Source organism: Heterocephalus glaber, unplaced genomic scaffold (genome assembly GCF_053883595.1).
Source record: "Heterocephalus glaber isolate CG9 unplaced genomic scaffold, H.glaber_assembly_v1.0 deba00001509, whole genome shotgun sequence".
In the NCBI taxonomy this organism is placed as follows: domain Eukaryota; kingdom Metazoa; phylum Chordata; class Mammalia; order Rodentia; family Bathyergidae; genus Heterocephalus; species Heterocephalus glaber.
In genome coordinates, this window is record NW_028258325.1 from 9,945,001 (window position 1) to 9,953,333 (window position 8,333).

Sequence of the window (8,333 nt, forward strand, 5' to 3'; positions counted from 1 at the left end):
CACTGCTGGATTTTGGCATATGCTGTCATTTTTCTAAGTGGAATCTTTTTTTTTCCCTCTCCATAACAAAACCAGAGAGCCTCATGCTCATTCAGCCCCAACAAGGCTTAGCAGGAATTGGGCATTGTCCGGGATCCCCTCCTCCTGACATGAAGATCATTACTATCCTGCACTCCCCTTTCTGTCTGTTATTTAAGAAAATAAGCCTTGTATACCAACTAAGTGTGGACACTGACTAAGCAAAATCCTGGGCCACCCGCCCATTTCACAGCCCTGTAGGTGAGACATCAACTCAAACTCTAATGTACTATGAAAGGTAAAACACTATAACAAATATGTATTAGTGTGAAGGGAATTTCTGAGGAAATTTCATCTTGAAATGATTTTACTTCATTAAGAATTTCACATGCAAGACAGGACTTGAAATTTTTTATAAACAAAGAATTAGAAGATCTCAAAGTTTAGCATTCCCAAACCCTTTCTGAAGGAATTACATGAAGAGAAGATTGATTCCACCAAAAGGAAGAAATAATAAAATATCCACAAAACAGGATACTTACTAGGTGACTATTGTGGTAAAGATACCAGTCTAATGCATAGTTAAGAAATTTTTTTAAAAGAGTTAAAAAGTGTAACAATTAGAAATCATAAGAGATGTAAAACATTACAGTGATATTAAAACCTAAGGTAAGGTAAAGCAAAGGAAAACCTGGATGAATACTTGAAATGGCAAAGGCCTTTTTTGAAGAAGAATGAGGTAATTATAGATGTCAATAAATTTATTGTACATGCTAACTAAATTGGCCTCTTGCAATATATGTAATATATATTTAAACATAATGTGTAACCAAAATATTTTAAAAGTCTTACACAAACTGAAACGGGTAAAGCCTTGTCCTGTCCCTCCCACACCCCCAATTTCCACTCCAAGGTGGTAACTGCTTTTAACTCCTTAAGGGTCAATACTTTTCACTGTTGTGTTACTTCCTCATCTAAATAGCACACTTGCATTGTTTATTTTTCAGTTTGACATTATTAACCTGAAATAACTGTGCATATTTCTGCATATTTCCTCAAACACTCATGCCAGGGTGTTCATTTTGTGAATGTATACTTTTTTCCTGTGTTTTGCACATCACTAATGAAGATTGTTTTAAGGAAAATAAATCGAACTTGCTTCAATACTAGGACGAGGTGTGGGGGGGAACTATAGGAAAAATTAGAGATTTTTTCCATGCTAACTGAATTCCAGATCTACAGGGCTTTCAAAAAATCTTTTTATGTAATATAATGCATATCAAACATAAATTCAGCCATCAATTCCACACTACAAATAATACAAAAACTCTTGTCAATCAAGAAATAGAAAATTGTTGAAAGTAGGGATTCAAGCAGATATTTATATGCTCATATGTATATTTATAGCAGCATTATTCACAGTAGCCAAAAGGTGAAAGCAAACTAAATGTCTATCCATGGGTGAATGATTTTTTTAAATGAGGTATACACATACAATGGGAGATTTTTCAGTCTTAAAGGAAATTCTAGTACCTGCTATGTCTTGGATGAACATTATGCTCAGTAAAACCCAGTTGCACAAGTACGAGCAATGACTTCATCTCAGAAGTACCTGGAATAGTCACATTTCCAGACTCACAAAGGAGAATGATGGTTGCCGGACTGGGGGAATGAGGAATGAGGGCGTGAGTGTTTGGTTCAGCTTCAGTTGGGGAGAGTGAGATTCTGGGAGTGTTGCTTTCACAGCATGTGAGCATAGTTAGTACATTCGCAGCACTCCCAGAACTGCACACTTAAAAATGGTTGAATTGGTAAATTTTATGTGTGTCTTAGTACAATTTTAAAAATTAGTAGACAGCATCCAAAACCCTTTCAGTGTCTTCTCCTGCCTAACCATTCCTTCCATCTTCTGAAGCAACGCTCTCTCTTGGCTTTTGTATTTCAATACAATTTTACCACAGAAGTGTGAAATCCAAAGCAATATAGTTTTAAGCTTTTGCTAAATACATCAAATCTACATTTACTTGTGCATCTGCTTTTGCTCAGCATTATTTGATATAAGATACATCATGTTTGTAACTGCAGTTCATTTTCATTGTTGTCGGGTAGTTCTTTGTTGTATGAATATAACTATTGTTGGTAGGCATTCGATTGTTTCCTGCTTCTCATTGTTGTGAACAATGTTGCTGTGAAGAACATTCTTACATTCTCTAAGATCCATATGCACTACTTTCCGGGGTGTATACCCAGGAATGAGTTGATTGGGTCATGGAGTACACTTACCTTCCACATGCTTGGTCATACAATCCTTTCTCCAAAGTGCTGTACCACTTTACACTCTCACTAGAAATTTCTGTAAACTCCGACAGTACACATATTCTATACCAAGGGTGATCAGTCTGTCTCTCTCTCTCTCTATATATATATAGAGAGAGAGAGAGAGATCAGTCTATATTTCTTGCCAATCTTGCAGCAGTATTCATTTCCTGGGTCACTAATATAGTTGAGCACTTATCCATGTGTTTATTGGCATTTGGGTTTCCTCTTCTATAAAGTAGCATTTCAAGTTCCTCACTTATTTTTCTGTTGAGTTTATTTTTTCTTGCTAATTTTCAGGAGTTCACTTCTGTACATGAGATTTTTGTCAGTCATATATGTGGAATGTAAATTATTTCCACCTTGCTTTTTCAGTCTCTTTAATGATAATGTCAGTATAGTCACATATAATCAAAATTTTCAACCTTGTTCTTACTCTAAGGTCAAGTAGATATTCTTCTGGACTGTCTTCTAGAAGTTTATTTTTGTCATTCATCTTTTGATCCTTATTCATCTGGAGTTCACTTTTTGTGCATGATGTGCAATGAGATTAATCAGATCCTAAAATAGTTTAGGATCTCTCTTTAGAAATCTCCTTAGAGTCCTTTTCAGAGAGCTTGGACTATTCTAAGTGACAAAAAACCCACATGAAATGTCTTGAGAAGACAATTTTTGTCACTGTTATTTTTAATTTATAGACGTAATGCAAAATATTCCAAGGGAGATTAAATATCTAGAGCAGTCAAAGTACTTCTTTACTACCTGCTTACCAATCAAACACTAACTTCCCCTCTCCCCTGGCAGCCACCATTCTACTTTGTGGCTCTGCAAATTTGACGATTACAGGTCTTTCATAGGATGAAATCATTGTATTTGTGCACCTGAGTTTTCCTGAGCATACCCAGTAATTATCCCCTGGAGGAAACTACTGCTAACCCTTGGTGTGTTGGCTTCTGGACCTTTCTCTTAGTCACAGGCAAACATCCATACAGCACCAATATTCACAGGAACTCCTTGCTACTTTCTCTGTGCTACTTCACTATCAACCAAATGTAAATCCAGACACATCAGAGCCTCAGTCACTGGTTTCTGCAAGGATAGCACAAGCATCCAATTTGGTGTTTAGACAATTAATCCTTCTTACCCCTTTCGACCAGAGAACTGCAAACTGCAGCCTATGGCCCCAGGCCAGCCCACTGCCTGATTTTGTAAATAAAGTTTTGCTAGACCACATCCATACATTATCTATAGCTACTTCTGTTTGCAACAGCAGTGTTGAGCAGTTATGGCAGACACTGTATGTCCTTTAATGTCTAAAGTGTTTACTATCTGATCTTTTAAAGGAAATGTGTGTCCACCTCTGCCCTACTTCTGAAACAGGTCTTCACTGTTTTCTATCAACATCCAGTACCATGTCTGGCTCATATATAGAAGTCTGTCACAGAGAATTAACTACAATCATTGTGGAATTAACTAATATCGTTGTCATAGATTAAAATATTTTATTAAGGCCTTTTATTATTTTCAGTGCTGTGCAACATTAGACATAAGCAGTGGGATTAACCACTACTTCAATAAATGTATTAAAAACCTATTTAAAATTAGTAAACTTGAACAATTTCATGCACAACACACCCCTAAGATCAACTCCTTTTGGTCTTATATGCCTTAACCTCAACTTGTAGAGAAATAAGTGTTTATGTACACAGCCAGTCAGCTAAATGCCACTTCCCATTAAGTAATTATTATAAAAGCATGCACTAAGTAAAGGACTGATTAGCATTAATCTTGGTAGTGTCAATATTTTGACCCGACCTCTCCCAGAGAAAGGACCACTCATGGCACATTGACTTGAGAAACACAGCCTCCCTCATTCTGCAGATAAGACCATAACCAGGTGTGCTGGAATCAACTCTGGCTTCTAAGTAGCACAGGGAGGTGAACAACCAGAATCCTCTTCCTGCATTTGGTTGCCGTTTCCTATATTTTTCCTTCTCATGCTATTTTGTGTCTCAGTGTTATGTATCTTCTGTTATTTTTCCCAGGAATCGCTAACTTAAATTGTTTACTTTTCTTTTTTTATTAAGATATTAATAAACTCATAAGTTGTAAATGTACAGTTTGATACATTTGAGAAATCATGCATAATCTTATAACCAGCACCACAATTAAAACACACAAGAGCCTCCTTGCTCTAAATAGTTCCTTTGGCCCTTCTATTTTGAATCTCCCATTGGCTCACCTCTGACTTCAAGCAACCACTGCTCTGCCTTTCTTCTATTATTTTTATTGGTATATGTTTGTGATACATAGTAATTACATTCATCTTGGGTAATTGGTACATAAACATATCATATGTTAATCATTTCCTTGTATTGCTTAGCAGTATTAAATGAGAGTCACCACAATGTGTTTAACCCTTCACCCACTGAAAAATATATCTAAATATCTAAAAGTGTTTCCAGTTTGGGACAACTATACATAAATATACTACATCTATCTATACATCTATCTATAATCTACATATACAGGTTTTGTAGGAACATGTCATCTTTTCTCTACACCACATGCCCAAGATTATAATTGTTGAGTGGTACGATAGCTGTGTGTTTAAGTTTTTCCTTAATTGACAAACTGTTTTCTGGAGTAGCAGAACAATATGTGAATGACCCACTTTCTCCATTTCTTCACTAACTGTTGGTATTGTCGCTATTTTTTATTTTAGACATTTTGATAGTTATGTAAAGATATATTATTGTGGGTTTAATTTTCACTTCTCTAGTGGCCAGTGATATTGAATGTTACAAACACATTCTTATTTGCCCTTAGTTTATCTTCTTTGGTGAGATGTTCTTCTATGGGTTTTGCCCATTTTCTGACTGGATTTTTTTTTAACTTTTGAGTTTTCAGAGTTGTTTATACATTGTACATACTGGTCTTTTGTAATATGTATTGTTGCAAATATTTTTCTCCTCCTCTTACCTTGTCTTTTCATTCCATGATGGGGTCATTTGCAGAGAAAAGAGCTTAGTTTCATGGGAGTCAAACATCAGTTTTTCATTTTATGGATCATGCTGCTGTTGATGCCAAGCCTAAGAACTCTTATTGAGCCCTAGATTCTGATACTCCCTTTTTATTTTTTTTTTTGCTGACTTTGATAGAAACTTCTCAATTTTCTTGTTCTTCTCAAAGAATTATCTTTTTGCTCCATAAAATTTTTGGTATTATTTTTTTTCTTAAATTCTTTTATTGGTACCTTTTAGGTATACAACACAATTACATTTCTCATTGGGAACATGTACCTTTACATGATGCATCCTGGTTCTTAATTTTTCCCCATTCCTAGCCCTCCCTTCACCCCCTCCACCCTTCTCTATTTACAAAGACTTTATTTCCATTTTTTCCATTTCTCATCATTTTTCCTTTCCCTTCTTTCCCTTCCCCTGCCCCTCCCACTACCCCTACCCCTTTGGACCTTTTCTTCCTATTTTACATTATCGATTATTCATTCTAATCATTGGTACATTTTAGGTATACAATATAATGACATTCATCATTGGAAATTTGCACCTTTACATAATCTCTCTTGGTTCTTATTTTTCCCCCTTCCCCTGCCCTCCCTTCAACCCCTCCAGCCCTCCCTATTTACAAAGATTTTGTTTCCATTTTTCCATTTTCTCATATTAATTCCATTCCCCTCGTTCCTTTCCCCTACCCCTCCCACTTCCTTCCCCTTTGCCCCTTTTCTTTCTGTTTCACATTACCTATTATACATTTTAGTCCTTATTTGCACTTTCAGTTTCTCACGCCAGAGAAACTATTCAGTATTTACACATGTGTGTCCTGTTTATTTCACTTAAGAGTGTCACCTCAATGTGCATCCACTTAGCTATAAATGTCTCTAATTTCTCATTTTTTATGGCTGAGTAGTACTCCATTTTACCTTATTCCAGAAAGAATAGCTGCTATCATGAAATCAACCAATAACAAATGCTGGCAGGGCTGTGGGGAAAGAGGAACACTGCTCCACTGCTGGGGGGAGTGCAGACTGGTGCAACCACTGTGGAAATCATTATGGAGATACCTCAAAGAACTAGGACTGGAAGTCCCATTTGACCCAGCTATTCCCCTGCTGGGTATCCTCCCCCCAAAATTAAAAGAATCATACCACAGTGATATTTGTGCACCCATGTTATAGCAGCACAATTTGTAATAGCTAAAACTTGGAAACAGCCCAAATGCCCATCAACTGGAGACTGGAAAAGAAAATGTGGGGTATGTGGGGGGGGAGGGTTATTATTTTGATGCTTTCTATTTAACTGATTTTTCTAATTTTTATTTCTTTCCTTTCTTCTTGTTTGACTTTATTTTATTTTTAGTTTTCTAGAGTCATCAATTAATAGCCTAGATTTCTGATTCAAGACTTTTCCATTTTCTCCAATGAGTATGGTCAGTGGTACAAATTTCCTTCTTAGTGCTGTTTCACCTGTATCCCCAACACTGTGATATGGTGCACTTTCATTTTCTTTTAATTATTTTAAATTTTCCTAGGATTTCTTCTTTGTCCCATGGATTATTTGTTGACTTAGTTTCCAAATGTTTGGAGATTGTCATGTTATTTTTCTGCTAGTGATTTGATCCAATGGTGGGTGGAGAACACGCTCTGTATGATACTAATTATTTTCAATCTGTTAAGGCGTATTTATTCCCCACAATATAGCCTGTCTTGTTCCACTAGCACTTGTCAGCTCTACTTTAAGGATATTGAAAACAAGCATCAAAATCCAAGACTTCCTTACATGGTTCTTAGATTTGGCTTACAGCAGGCTATGCCTTTTCCTGGCCCACTTGATTCAGATATTCTCTTGAATCAGCATTATTTCAGTGCCCCAAGAATCAACATTTTCACTCTGTTGTTTTTCTTCATTTTAAATATATTTGAGTTACCCATCACATTCACTGAAGTTGGTTATCAGGGCTATCCAAGGTATCTGCCTAAGCACAAATTATTGTGCTAAATCTACAAGTTGTATGGACTTTTGAGTAGATCACTCCAAGACTATTATTTTCCACAAATCCTGTTATTTTTAGCTCCTTATTTGTACTTTCATGTCACTTCTTTATCGCAGTTCAGTAAATTATCATGAAACACCAATACGGTTTCTTCCCTAGGTCAAAAAACAGAACAGTGTCAGCTTTCTCCCCACTTCCTTCCCAAAGATTCTTGACCATCAAAAAGTAGAAATGTAGAAGCTAAAGGTATAGGTCATGGATAGGGTGTGCTTAGCATGTGGGAGGCTCTGGGTTCGATTCTCAGCATGAGGAGTGGAGAGGAGAGATGAGGGGAGGGAGAGGGGAGAGAAGAGAGAGAGTGAGAATTCTTTGTGCCACAAAACTGAGAGATGACAGAACTTTAAGAGGTGAGGCTGGGGGACAGGATGTTAGGTTACCTGAGGTGTTCCATTTTCCATTGATGGTGGCACTGGACCCTGGCCTTCTGCTCCCTCTCATTCCTGGCCACCATGAAGTGAACACACTCCCTGCTGTGATATTCTGCCTCACTATAAGCATCAAAACAATAAAGCCAAGTGACCAATGGGCTAAAATCCCTGAAACTGTGAGCCTTTATTCATTTGATTTGATTTCCTTGAGTATTTTGCCACAGCAACACAAGCTGCCTCAGGCAGTGCCTTTTATCCAATAAAGGTAACAACATCAAACTATGTTCAATAGTGAAGTGATTATGATATTTTCCTCCAATCTTCTGTTAATATAATGCATAGAATTAATTAACTTTAGAAGTTTTCTTTTAGAAGATTTTTAAGCCAATTTTACATTCTTGGAATTATCCCCAAGTAGATGTGATGTATTACCATTTTTACGTAGTAAATGACTTACATTTCTAACTTAATTGTATTCAAGTTATTTTTCTCAATTTTATATTGGCCTTTAAAAAAGTATTTTCTTAAGGAAAAGGTAAATTGGCACAATTTTTCTTT